A 13989-nucleotide genomic window follows, 5' to 3' on the forward strand; every position below is an offset into this window, starting at 1 on the left:
CAATATCATGAACTCTAGTATACAAAAAAGGTAATATTGTTCAATTTTGATTTCAGTTGTAGGAGAGGTATTTCCTCAACAATATTAATGCTTTTGCAGTTTGTAGTAGTACAGCAGAATTAGTTCAAGTTACTTCAGGTAGTTACATAAGAAAGTCAAACCTATTACTATGATGCAGAAAAGTTCCACACTCCAACCACAAAAATTGCGGGATGTTGTATGTATGAGAGAAGGCAAAATGAATATTTTTTTTGTTTCGGAAAAAAAAAAAAAAGCTCCTTTTTTATATCAATCAGTGCTGCCCTTGAATCGACCACCAGGAAGTTAACTTAAATATAATTAGATAAGTTTCCTCTTGAAAATAAGAAATTAGGCCATAGGTCTCAGAGGAATCATCGTCTCCAATCTGACAAGTTCTGCTCAGCCTCTCCTTCTCCCACTGAAACAAGCAGGTGCTTTTCTCTGCAAAGATGCGCTAAAAACACGTTTGTGACAGCACATTAGTTTTGATTATTATTGTTATTGTTTGCCCAGATCCGCTCAAGTGCCTTTGTATTCATGTCATGACCTTATTGATTTCATCACAAGGATGTTTTGCAGGTGTCAAATACAAAGGTCTCATATAATATGACATTGACATGTTGACATGTAAAGTGAGAGCTCAGGGATAGAAAATGAGAACCAAAGCGGGAGAGGCAAGAGACGCAGCAAAGGAGAGATAGATATTGAAAATACACTTGAGAAATTTGAGATACCACAAGTGACATAGGCAATTTCTGTGGAAAAATTACTTCATCATAATTTCAATCCCGAGAAGAATTGAAAGGAAAGCCCTGAAGGAGGAGGGCCAAGTCACCTTGAAAGGTGTTAGGAGAAATCCTAACCCCCCCCCCCCCCACTACTCAATTTTGTGCATTAATACAAAATGACCCCTATGTCTTCCACTGATGAAGTTATTGTACTTCATTGCTATGTGTGATTCAGAGATAAAATAAACAGTACCGTGCTGAAGTTATATGGGCCACAGAAAGCTTTGTTGTTTTAATGAACCTGCTTTACAGTCATTTAATTGTATTATAAGTAATGAATTATTAATAATTATTATTAATTAATGGTATGGACATGGATAAGGTTAAATGTGGGATGTATAAAGGAGCTGTGAATACAATTTATTTTCGTCTTTGAATCACTGGGGTTGTGGTATTTTCAAATTGTTAAAACATCCACATCATCTCAAAAAAAATTTGCACCAAAGTGAATGATATCAGTTTGTCTGCTGCTATTAGCATTGCCTAATCAAAGACTTTAAAAAAACGTTTCATGTTTTTACCTTCCCAGTGTCAATTGTCAGATTTTAATTGGATTTTTTCTATTTTATGCTTTTTATCCACTCTTTGCCATTAGGAAATGGAATCTAGTTTTACTTTGACTCATCTTCATGACAAGAAGAGTCTTGTTCTTCTTAATATACAGTATACAGTAAATTTCTTCCTCAGTAGGCAGGCATGTCGAAAAATGAGTCTTTTGCCTGAGGCACTTTCTCAAAATAATTTAGTCGTCGTTATTTCTTAGCGAGAGGTTAATAAATGTTGGCGTGCAAATGGGGAGGAAATTGCAAATTGTGTGCAGCTTTCATGTTCAGGGCTACTTGATAGTTATGTTGATTTTTTTGATGGGGTTTGTAATTGTAGAAAGTCGCAGAGAATAGAGCAATGGCTTTGCAAATCACTCTCTTGATTTATTTAATGGTGGACGGTCCTTATTGAACAGGACCAGTACATGTGTGTGGGCGTGCATGTGACTATTGCTTGTCCTCATTTCTTTGAGGTACAATTAAATGCCTTTTGAAATTTCACACACATTGTGGGTTTGGGTTATTAGATTTTTTTTTACTAATCACATTTTAGTCAGTGAAATTGAGATGTTTGCGGCCTTATTCTCTTCAGCAATCAATCAGTCGATGGACAACAATCCCCCTTTATCAAAACAAACAGATCTATCTTTTAAAACTTCATAGCCCTCGTACACACAGCCCTTGACCTTTAACCTTGGTCTATCTGTAGGTGTTCAATTCAGGGGGAGGGGGGGCTTTTCTAGAAGACCAATAACGGAGCCCAGGAGGACGCCGCCCAGAGATCCTCTTACTGTCTGCCATACAGGAGCAACACTAAGCACTATAATCTGAAAGGAGGGGATGGTAGGATGGAGATGATTGTGTGTGTGTGCGTGCGTGTGTTTGTACGCAATGATGATGATGATGATGATGGTGTGGGGGTGGGTCTGGACGGCATGTTTTTAACCCCTCCCTCATCTCCATCCCCTCTGGTTAATCTGGAGTCTAGCATGTGGATTAGTACAGCACCACTGTTTGACTCAACGCTACATTTCCTACAGTGCCTATAAGATTACGTCTTTAAGCAGTTTACGTTCACAGCTCAGTGAGAATATTGGAGTTAGCACATTGGCTAATGACATATATGCAGAGTGCTTGTGCTTGATTATCATCATTCATGTTCACACATGTAGGTTTGTGTGCTTTTTGGCACAGAGGCAGAGTGGCATGACAAGTGTTTCCCAACAGATGCCCCTGTTGTTTTTGATTCCTCGTCTTGGAGTCGATGCCAGATAGACCGCCAGCACCGCTTAGCAATGCACCGCCCCACAAGCACACACCGTCTCATCATGTTAATGCGATCATCACCTTTAGCATTGGATGGATGATTTGACATCTCTCTTTGTTTGGGCTGAGGTAAAATGAGTCTGTTAGTCTGTTAATCCACCGGGATTAAGAAACAACAACAATCTCCCATGGAGTGTGTGAGTTTCTGTTTTGCGTGAGTGAGTGAAAGAGTGAGTCTGTGCACGTGCGTTTTACAGCGTGCATCTTTGGATTTTTGACTTCAGTTCCTCATGGGATCATATGTGAACGCAAACGACCACCAACACGAGATGTGGAGGGTGCTGATGTTGATGGTCCTGATTGCTGATGATGATGATGTTGAGAAGAATGAATGATCGGGGGGGGGGTTTAAAGGGTAGAAGAGTGTAGGGATTAGTTGATATTTCCCTGGCATTACGTACGCTTTGGCGAACATCTACTTAAGTCCTGCCTTATGCGCCGCTGTCTGGAACACACACACAAAAAGCCCTCTGTCCCATTCACACACACAAAGACTATTAGTACAGTCCAGCTCATCCTCTCAATGCGCAGAAGAAAAGAGAGAAAAACATGTTAAGTCTTTGTCCTCTTCTGTCTGGGCTCATTCATTCTCTCATCCATGGGAGGAAGAGTAATAGGGTGAAGAGAAAGGAAAAAATTGGAAAGACATAGATGATTTGTTCATTGAGGTTGTGGTCAAGTTACTTGAGAGTAACTCCAGTGGATACGTGTAAACCTTAACAAAAGGCATACAGTAAATTGTAATGAAATTATAGTAAATAACCTCATATTTGCTTGAAATGATTATGACTAGACGCCATTACAAGGGAAATACATGAGGTACAATAGCAATGTTTTGTGTGTTCATTTTGTGTTATTAACATTACACTCTGTATTTTTGTAACTTTAGTAACTTTTTTACATCATTAGAAAAAGCATCAGAAAATCACACTTTTTTCACACATTTTGAAACACTGCTACATTGCTGTTTTTAGTTGAAGGTGTTAAGGCAAATAGTTTTTTTTTATGTTTTGGGTTGGCCTTTCATCCCATTATAATTGATCCGGACCACAACTGAGCAGCATCTGAAGGCCAGATCCACAGTCAAAACTAAACAAAGAGCAATCTGTAGTAAAATGAACATACTTGAGGATCATTAATGTGATTTGATCACACTGAGTAGGAAGAGGATATCTTTGCATATCTAGGAAAGCTTCATTAAAAGTAGTCGTGGCAATCCCCATCACTCACTTTTTCAACAGTCCCCACAACTTCCCATGCAAACTCCAAATGGCCCCAGGGCCGTAGGTTGGGCACCACTCTATTACAGGTCGAACACAACTCCGGGATTTTACTCTAAAAATAAGCCCATGATGGCCGCACTTGAAGTGCGCCACTCATGACGTTGTGATATTTAAGAATATGGAAAGGGAGGATTACAGTTTACTTTATGCCTGATGTTTCGCAGCAAATAAAAGACCTTTGAGAACTATGAAAAACAGCAAATATTTGACCGACCAGCAAAACGCACTTAAGGCATCTTATGCGATGCATGATGGCGATTCAAAGAGATTTGGATGTAATTAATCATGACAATATTGCCAGACTGCAAAAGATTTACCAACAGTCATGATTCATTTACAGAGACAATTTGAAAGGAGAAATGCAGACGTTCTGCACATGTAGCCGAGTTTAAAAGTTCATAAATTGTTAATTGATGACTGTTCTCCTTACCGGGGAAATCATCTTTAAAGAATGTGAAATATGCAACAATGAATATCCTAATGAGGTCTGGGTAATAATAATGCGTCGGGATGTATGTTCTCAGTGCAGGCCTACGATACTTCAACGATAATGGAACGTGTCTGCTATCTGCCACCTGGGATCCTTTTTCAACAGTCTCTCCTGAGTTTCTTTTCCGATTCCTACTGTACTTAGCCATCGCTCTCCTCACTTTGCTTCACTGGCTGCCACTTTCAATATCTCCTCCCATCCCTTCCCCCTTTTAACTCATCCTGAATTATCCATAGCTGCATCGCTGCCTCGCTTTCCCTCAACAGCCCCCCCATTCCCCGTCTGCACGTTTGCTCCCTCCGTCTCCTCTTCTATCGTTTTGCCATCTCTCAATTTATTCTCGTGCTCCGTGCAGCCTTTCACTCTCTGCACTCTCATCTCTCGTGTCTTCCCCCCTATCTTTCTCTCCATTCCCTTGCTCGTCCCCTCTCTCCCTGTTTCCCCGCGTCTCTCGCTTAGTGTAACTGTAGGATATAGGTCAGCGGGACGGCTTGGCTGACTCGTGTCTAGACTCAGCTTCAGTCTTGGGGGCATGCAGTCACACAGTGGAGCACATTGACCAACGCAATCAGCGCACCACTCTGAAGCTCCATTGACTGCCTCGCAGTGCACGTGTACGTATGCGCGTGTGGGCACTCGGAGGCGCGCGCACACTTAGGCTGAGGGGCAAAGTTCTTTCAAGGAGCCTTTGCTGCACGCCAGGCACTACCAAAGACATTAACACCATCTGTGAAGGAAAACAGTGGTAGAAATGTCAGTGCAAATGTCATTCAGTGGCGTGTTGATATTTCAACATGGACAAAGATAACCAGAGGCTTTAAGATATGCACAAAAGTCAACGCGGAGGTAAAACATTTTCATGTGCTGTTATTTGAGTGCATTTGTTAAATGTGGAGGAGGTGAAATGAAAATTTGATACGGCATGCGTGCGGCTGCCCGAGTTGAGTACACGGTAACCGCTGTAAAAGGGGGGTGGGGTTGGCAGCTGTATGGCGCTGGCTGCTGCAGGGTGCGACATGCTGTGGGGAAGGGTACATGGGATGACGGTTTGTGTGTTAGGCCGATGATTCATTCAAGTGAGTATGTTATGGCCCGCCCCTCTCACTCTGGCTGTGGTCCAGATGTGATCCCCGTCTTTCTCCCTGGATACTGAGTCAGTGCCCCCACCTAGCAGAAAGTTCTCTGTCTGCGTACCCATTAAGGTTAGGGTTGCAGCACAACATTTTTTCCATCCGTCCGTCCCGTCCGTCCGTCTGTCCATCCATCCATCCATCCATCCATCCATCCATCCATCCATCCATCCATCCATCCATCCATCCATCCATCCATCCATCCATCCATCCATCCATCCATCCATCCATCCATCCATCCATTTTCTGAACTGCCTATCATTCACAAACCATAATCCAAGTCTGAAAGTCAAGTTGTTTGTTTTTCCAGCAAGCGCGGGTATGTGTGATTGATTTGATCAAACGCAACGTGCTTCAGCTCCACCATTACTGTGAGTGTGTGCAAAGACAATATTATTGTGTAATCTTAACCACATAGAGTTTCTGCCTAATAATGCCTTGTAATGAGATTCCCTGCCTGTCAGCACCCTCTCAGTCAGAACACAATGAAATTGGTTTTGACACCGACACTTACTTGGCTCAACAGAGAAAAGAAAAGAGACAATGGACTGATGTTTGGAAAGGCTTTAAAGAATGACCAAGCCTGCTGGATGATGTAACCAGGTGTGACTACACATTCTGTGGGTAGTAAATGCACAGCCATCTATATACTGTATGTGTGGATGACTGGCCAAGCATCCGTTCACATCATGTGTCAGAATACTATTTGGGGATGCCGTTGTACGATATGTCAGTATTGGGTCAAAAATGGTTCTAATTAGTGGGTTGAACATTATTAAAGGTCAGGTCAGTTTTTATATGATTCACGAAAAACAATTGCTCACATTACATCATCCTTTCCTTTGTTTATTGTTCTTTATCCTCTTCAGCAATAGTTCGGATCAATGATAAACTTATCAACAGTCTTTAAAAAAAAAAACACCAAATCATTGACTGGTTGAATAACAATTCTGCATAACTGCATGAAAGGTCCCTGTGCACATATCATGTATAGGCTTTGAGTAAGGTAAAATAATGCAGCTGCATCCAATGTCCAGCTACAACTCTCGCCTTTTCTCATGTGCTTCTCATTTGAAGACATGGACGACATCAAGATGTCCCGAAATGATGAAGCTGCGGAGGTTCCTGGAAGAATCCTTCCAGGAGTGCATGAAAGCATGGCAGAGAAGGCTAGGGAAGCGTGCTGGACTCCAAAGGGAATAGTTTGAAGCATTTGAAATAGATCCTTTGTGTTGCCACTCCTAGATCTTTTCTGACATACCATGTATGTACACTGTATATGTATATATACACGGGTATGTGCATTGCAACATAAAATTGACTAATGTAACAGTACAGATCATCCACTTCCCAATCACTTTTCCATCTCTGCCTCCTCCTCTCATGTTGCCCCAGGCGCAAATGCCATTTCCCATCATGCCCTGCTCAAGCAATAAACATGACGACGACATGTCAGCATGGTCGATCATGGATGTTTCACTCGCTGACTAGGTTATCATCTTTACATAGTTTATATTCATATTAATGCTTTTGTTCTTGTCAAAAATTGCATTATTGTATTAAATACACTCCACACTTTTTTTCAATCGGCATGGTCATTTTCTCTGTGTTCTGCATATGACCAATATTATTGAATGTAAAAGAGATGCAATGTGATATTTTTAACTTATAACAAAGCAAATTGATCAGTTCATTCATGAGCAGGCATGGGCTCATGGGAAAGCCACAGCTGCACACAATCAATGGTGGTCAATTTCCAAGCCAACCATGGGCATTATCCATCCTACCATTGAAGCAAGAATCACTTCTCTTGTCAGTGCGCCTAATTATTCATCTGTATCATGTACCTACTAGATCATAACAATTCATTTGTTTCACCACAATGTAGCTGCATCCTTATCAGTGACACTCCTTTTAAAACACTGATGATGATGATGATTATTATGTGATTTAATTAGTGCTGTGGTCCATTTGCTGCAGGGTCGCACAGATAGATTGAGAAAAACAAATAAGTAAATAATGTACGTCCTTATTGGGAATATACGCTGCAATTCTCACTTAGTGGCATTGTGAGCCGTTGTCTGTTTCTATGTGCCATGGGCCTGACTGGAGACAAGTATGAGTGTAGTTTGCTTTTCACCTAAAACCAGCTGGGTTAGGCTCCAATTTACCTTTGACCCTGAACAAATAAGATACATCGAAAAAAAAAAGATGATGAATGAGGTTGTATTATTTTGTCCCATGATTGAGAATATTCTATATACTACAGTGTTTTGTTATTTCCACCCCTACTGAATCGTAGATTTTTAACACGAGGTCTACTGGAAAATATGCTGCGTGATCAAGCGCAAGAACAAAAGACAGAAATGTGAGTGGTGTTTTTTGTCTGGTTTGTATGTGTTGCTGTGCTCTGTGCTAAAGTAGCACGTTTTTGACGGCTTAAAAATACTCTAGCATCTAGAATAATTCACCATCTATGGCATTTCATAATATTTGGTCACACGAAGCTATTGCATTTTCATTAGATGAATTAATAAGGATTGTTTGAACATTTAGCTTGTTGAAATATACAATGTATAATTCTCTTTTGTTTTATTGTAATTTTCATCATGAACTTCAACTGCAAAGGGCAAACTGCTTGAAGCAAGCACACTTGGCCTTTATTTGGAGAACTGTGCAAGCAAGAGAGTGACAAGAGATGCTAAGAAATACTTAAAAAGTATGTTTTAATAAGTCTAAGTGTGTTCAAAGAGTGCGGGGGTAAAATAATTGAAATATAAATATTCTTACATGGTCTTATTGCTTTTAGTCCATCCATCTCTTCATCCATCCTTCCTGCTCCCACAATCACGGTTGTATGAAACATTAAAGTCTAACTCAGACCATCTATATTTCATATAGCATTTTGCAAACATCAGATGAATAAATCATACCGTGAAAGTGGGCATAACCTCTGCATCAGCATATCACGGAGCTGTGGCCTATTTCTATGCTTTTCTCAATGGCCAGTGTGGCTGTGCGTTTGCGCGTGGGAGCGATATCTGTACGAGAGTGTGTATTCTCACCCAGTGTATTTCATTGTGCCTGCGTGGCGCATGCGGACTCAATGTGAGCAGGTTTAGGTGTGTACTCTTGAAGAGTTCATGAAAGGCTCGGCTGTGCCCCCGGCGTGAAAAAGATGTTATGTTCACCAGCTCACCATCACCTCTGTCCCCGACCATTATTACCCCCATAAAGACTCTCTTATATAATATGTCCGACCATTAATGGAAAATAACACTCCTCTCCAACAAAGAACAGACATATAATTACCAATGTGAATGGCACTGCCGCTCCTTATTCTTCCCCAGCAAGAGAACATGAGAGTGCCACGGAAGGACAGAAAAAGCGAGCAAGGATTGAGAAAATTGATAAGCATTTAGTGAAAGAGGATGTTTGAACCATATGACGGGAGTGAGGTTAATAAGAACACATAAGCTGTCGTAATGGAGTGTTCATTCCAATGAGGAAAACTGCATTTAGCCAATCAGAATTGTTACACAAATGGAATACGATACCACAGACAATTAGGAAGTCTCTTTAATATTATAATGACGAGAAATGATGTGTGGTGGCAGACAATGGGAATTAGCCATTTGGGCCACTCCACGTCATTTACAATATCATGACTCCTTAATAATGGACACTGTCCATGTTTGCAATTAATACATTTGTTTCGCTTTTTCTGAGGTGATCAACGTGAGTCGCCGAGGTAGTACTGAATGGATCAAGGCTCTTTAGGGTCATAATGGCTTGCACTGGTAATAGCCAGACAGAGAGTCACACTGTGCTCCAAATTACAATGCATGTGCACTTATTCTTCCTTTTCCTTAGGCTGTTATCTCACTGAAGGTTTTTTTTGTCATCAGGGTTCGTAAAAGGTTGCACAGAGTTGATACGTTGTGAAATATATTGTATATTTGCAAAATAATCGCAAATTGCAATTTATTTTAACAAGCAGCGTCGACACACGCTACCTCTATTTTTACACATGATTGTAAGATATCCTTTGCAAGGCATGTTTATTTTGAATCTGACGTAACATTAAACATTCTGTTTTCTTCAGAAACCTTTCATGGATTTATCTATTGGTTGCCTACCGAAGGTCAATGAATCTTGCTGCCCGGTATCGCATATCTATTAATTTTATGCCTCAAGGGATTGGTTTTGTCCCTTTTTCTTGTGGATCGCTCAGAGAAGCAAAACATGCAGGCAAAATTGTCACAAACAGTCATCACAACCTCTTATCTTGGTCTGGAGCCTTCCTTCTTTGCTCCTTTCCCTTAAACTATATATGATTGTCTCTCGTACTGAGAGAACACAAGTCCCCTTCTCACCGCACATACTAGTCAAAACACAATCATTCCTCTCCCTCTCAAGAAAGTTAAAAAAACACACACACATATACTGGGCAGAAAACAACATGTTTTGGACACAAATTAACTGCTTGTCTGTTAGTCAGTGACATTTTCTGCCAGAGCTTCATTGAGTGCATGCGTGAGTGAGTGAGTAAACATGCCATTGGCAAAGGCACAGCCATTCAAACATATTTAGAAGATGGACTAAAAACAATTGAACTCACAGTGGGGGGCAGGTGTGTTTCTACATGTGTGTATACAGTGTGTGCTCATGTACTGTATGTGCAGGCATTTACAGAATAGTCATCCTGTCCGCCTGTGTTTCTTCATTGCTATGCATTCAAATGCTTATTATGCTGAAGAGTAGCGTGCATGGCTGCATTATGACTCATTTGTGTGTTACAAATCCCCTCCTGAACACATCTAACCTTCATGGATCAACATCTGGGTGAGTTCATGTGTTAGTCATCACATGGACATGGGTTACTATCCCCCACTGTGTAAGCGGCTGGAGAGGTGCTTCTCGATAGGTGATCGTAACAGTGCCTATGTAGCCATGTGCTGTCTTTTCAACGTGATCTTTTCTCGCAGCATCAGCAGAGTCACCGGAAAAGAATAGGAGAATATTCATTTTCTTACGTGAAGCTGTCGGACATCATTAAGCGGAGAGACAGAAAAGTCATCTCAATTGGGAGTCGACTGAATTAACATCACTACCGCATTTAATTAACGTCAACAAAATATTTGACTTCCCTCTTTTGGACCCTTTGTCCTCCCATTTCTTCATAACTTATTTGGATGAAGAAACACTGGTGATTAAAAATTGAAACATCATTTCCTGAATAATTTATCGGCGAGTGGCATATGTTAAATACGTGTTGAAAGCATGCATTAGATTTGTTTTGTATACAGATCAGCTGCAGGCGTTCACCCTTAGGGGGGAAATCGCAGCCTGGGAGAATTGCCATATACTGATGCTTGTATTATTTAGATTGCGTAGAGAATATTCTTTTGTAGCATCTGTTTATACCATGTGTTCGCTGTTCAAGCTGTAAAGTCAGTTGAAATACTGCATGGTTAACTGCAGTGAGATTTGTATGGTGGAAAAACATGATGTAAATTGGGTGGGAAATTTTGAAATATTTGATAGGGTGCAACATCTTTAATCCCAGTTTGGGATTTAGCATTCTTTGGTGCTTGTATACTTCTTGCATCTGTGTATTGACTTAATTTCACATGAATTGTGCCTGTGTGGATTTTCTCTGGCTACTTCGGTTTGCTCCCAGATTCTAAAAAAAACATGCATGGTAGGTGAATTGAACACTCTAAATTGTCCTTTAGGTGAGAATGTGAATGGTTGCTTGTCTATAAGTGCCCTATGATGGCAACCAGTTCAGGGTGTCCTCCACCTACTGCCCAAAGACCTCCAAAGGCTCCAGCCCACCCACGACCATTGTAAGGATAAAGCGGATCACATAATGGATAGATGGGTTTAGAGTAAGATGAGGCTGTTGGAAAAAAAGTCAAATGTGAAATCATAAAATGTAATTAGTCTGACTGGGATGGACATGCAGATAAAATAAGACACCAAATGAGTTTGTAATTTATTGGTTCTATCAAAGGATCCAGAGTATAAATGATGCATAAATGGTATTAGTGACATATGAAATGTGGCATGTGGAGCATATACAGTGCACAGCTGAGGCTTTATCACTTTAATCACAAATGTTGCCAATGTCGAATTTGGCAATCTGAACTCCTGCCAACACTTTGTACCATCTGTGCCTACTTTAGCGGGAGTGACGGATAGCAAATGGCAGAGACATTATGAACCTTGGCAAAATGTTCATCATGAGCAACAAAGTATTGAATTTTGAGTGAAAGTGAATATGGTGGGAAGTAAAAGAAATAAGAATCGCTGTGAGGTTTGAAAGTGTGTGTGTGTTGGGATGGGGGGGGGGCTTCGCGCACTAACACAGATCATGATCATCATGTTGGCAGGATCTGAAAGATTACACACATCAATAGTTGATGAATCTCCACAGAGTTGTGCTCAATTCCCTCTTCTATAAATTACTAAATAAGGGCATTTACATCACAGTGCCACTGCAAACTTTTTCCTTTTCCGCACTCTTTCTTTTCATCTTTGCTCATTTTAACTTGGACGCAGCCCATTTGACCCTTGTGAACTCATGAGTGAGAAGAGAGATGAACAGAGTGAAGATTGCAGAAAACATTTTCAGTGTTCTTTTAATTTGTGAGTGAAGAGAGACAGAAAGTGAAGAAGAGCGAGTGAACGGAGAAGGAGACATGGTAGACACAAACACCTAAAAGACTGACATAATTAATAGATGTGGCCCGCCGATACACATTAATTATGCAACTTTTATATTCAAGAAAATTACAAACACAACCCATCGGGAAAGAATGGAAAGGAATCGTTATCTGTAGACTTCAACCTTTGTACATTGCACCAAATTTTGAATAATTAATCCACATAAACAAATAACACATTAATAAGGAACATTGTACAAGCCACCAAAGCCACGAGAGTTGCGCAAACTTAGTTACAGAAGAAACTTTCTTTATGCCCTAAGAGGATCTTGATGATGAACATCAGGAGTGATCCTAATGATATGATTGTAATATTTAGTGAATTACGACGTCATTTATTGAGCAAAGAGTCCAGATCAAGCTGCAAAGCTTTCACACTGATGTTTACTAATAATTTAGTCACGGGCAAACATGTGATTTATATTTAATCATATATTTATTTATTTTTTGTAACTATAACTATGGGCATTTTGATGACAATCTTTCAACAAATGCTTGCGAAACAAACTCACACACACACACACACACACACACAGACGCACACACAGCCATCAGACCCATGAGAGCAGGACAGTGAATATGTCAGACAAGGTTAGAGTGGCCGTAGCTGAAGCGAGTGGAGGACGGGAGGACGCCCTGCAGTGACCACACAGCATTGCCCTTCGGGGCTCTGACTGGAAATGAGCAACAACACATACACACACCTCCCTGTGTGCATAGACTATAGTCACCTTCAACACAGCATATGTTTCACATTGAGAATACAAGGAAAAAAGGAGACGCTAATTCACTTGCCTGCTATCCATGCTGGCAGCATGGTTGTGAGTGTGAATGGTTGTCTTCTTCTATATGTCCCGGTGATGGAGTGGCAATCACCCCGGGGTGGAGTCCGGCTTTTGCCTCAAGTCAGCTGGGATGGATTGCAAGTCCCTGCAAACCTGAGCAGAATAAATCGGCGGTACTATATAGACAACAGTGATTAACAATCCATACATAGTGATACTTTAAATAAAATATACCTACATACATCAGTTTGCCATCAGTTAATGAGTAAAACAAAATGTGTTTGTAATAAATGTGATGAAGGTCACATCATAATCTCACCATCCAAGCGACACATTAACTGTAAAATTTATCGATTCCACTGTATTAATATTCATTCCCATGAGACAAAGGTTTTGAAATTTGAGCTTCCTGTATTATATTTGACTCATGTTTCTGCTGTATTTGTCTTCCTTGGTGATTTGTGAAGCCAGCCAAGGTTCAGTCAGCATGGCTTAGTAGGCGGGGCGAGTCCAGCTTTTGTCTCGATGGAGAGCAGCCGTTGTGTGCTTCCTAATTGCTGTGGGCCAAAGAGACTCGGGAAGCCAATCAAAATGGTCAATCTCTAAAGATGAGCCCAAACTAATTTGTTAGCAATATACTTTGCTCCTCCAACTCTCTCTCCTCACGTTCTCTCAGTCTCATGGTACTAGTCAAAGGTTCATTTCAGTGCTGCTGTGGTCATGACCTCACTATTCCTCTGGAGCCTCATGCTGAGTTCATCTGGCGTGTCGTTTTGGTCACGACCTGGCTCTTAGAAATATCATGAGGAGAGCAGAAAGTCTGCTGAAACATCAGGAATAACAACACTTTCTGTGTACACATTTCTGGCTTTCTTAATGGTACTTCCACT

The sequence above is a fragment of the Syngnathus typhle genome, linkage group LG5 (assembly GCF_033458585.1).
Source record: "Syngnathus typhle isolate RoL2023-S1 ecotype Sweden linkage group LG5, RoL_Styp_1.0, whole genome shotgun sequence".
Lineage (NCBI taxonomy): Eukaryota > Metazoa > Chordata > Actinopteri > Syngnathiformes > Syngnathidae > Syngnathus > Syngnathus typhle.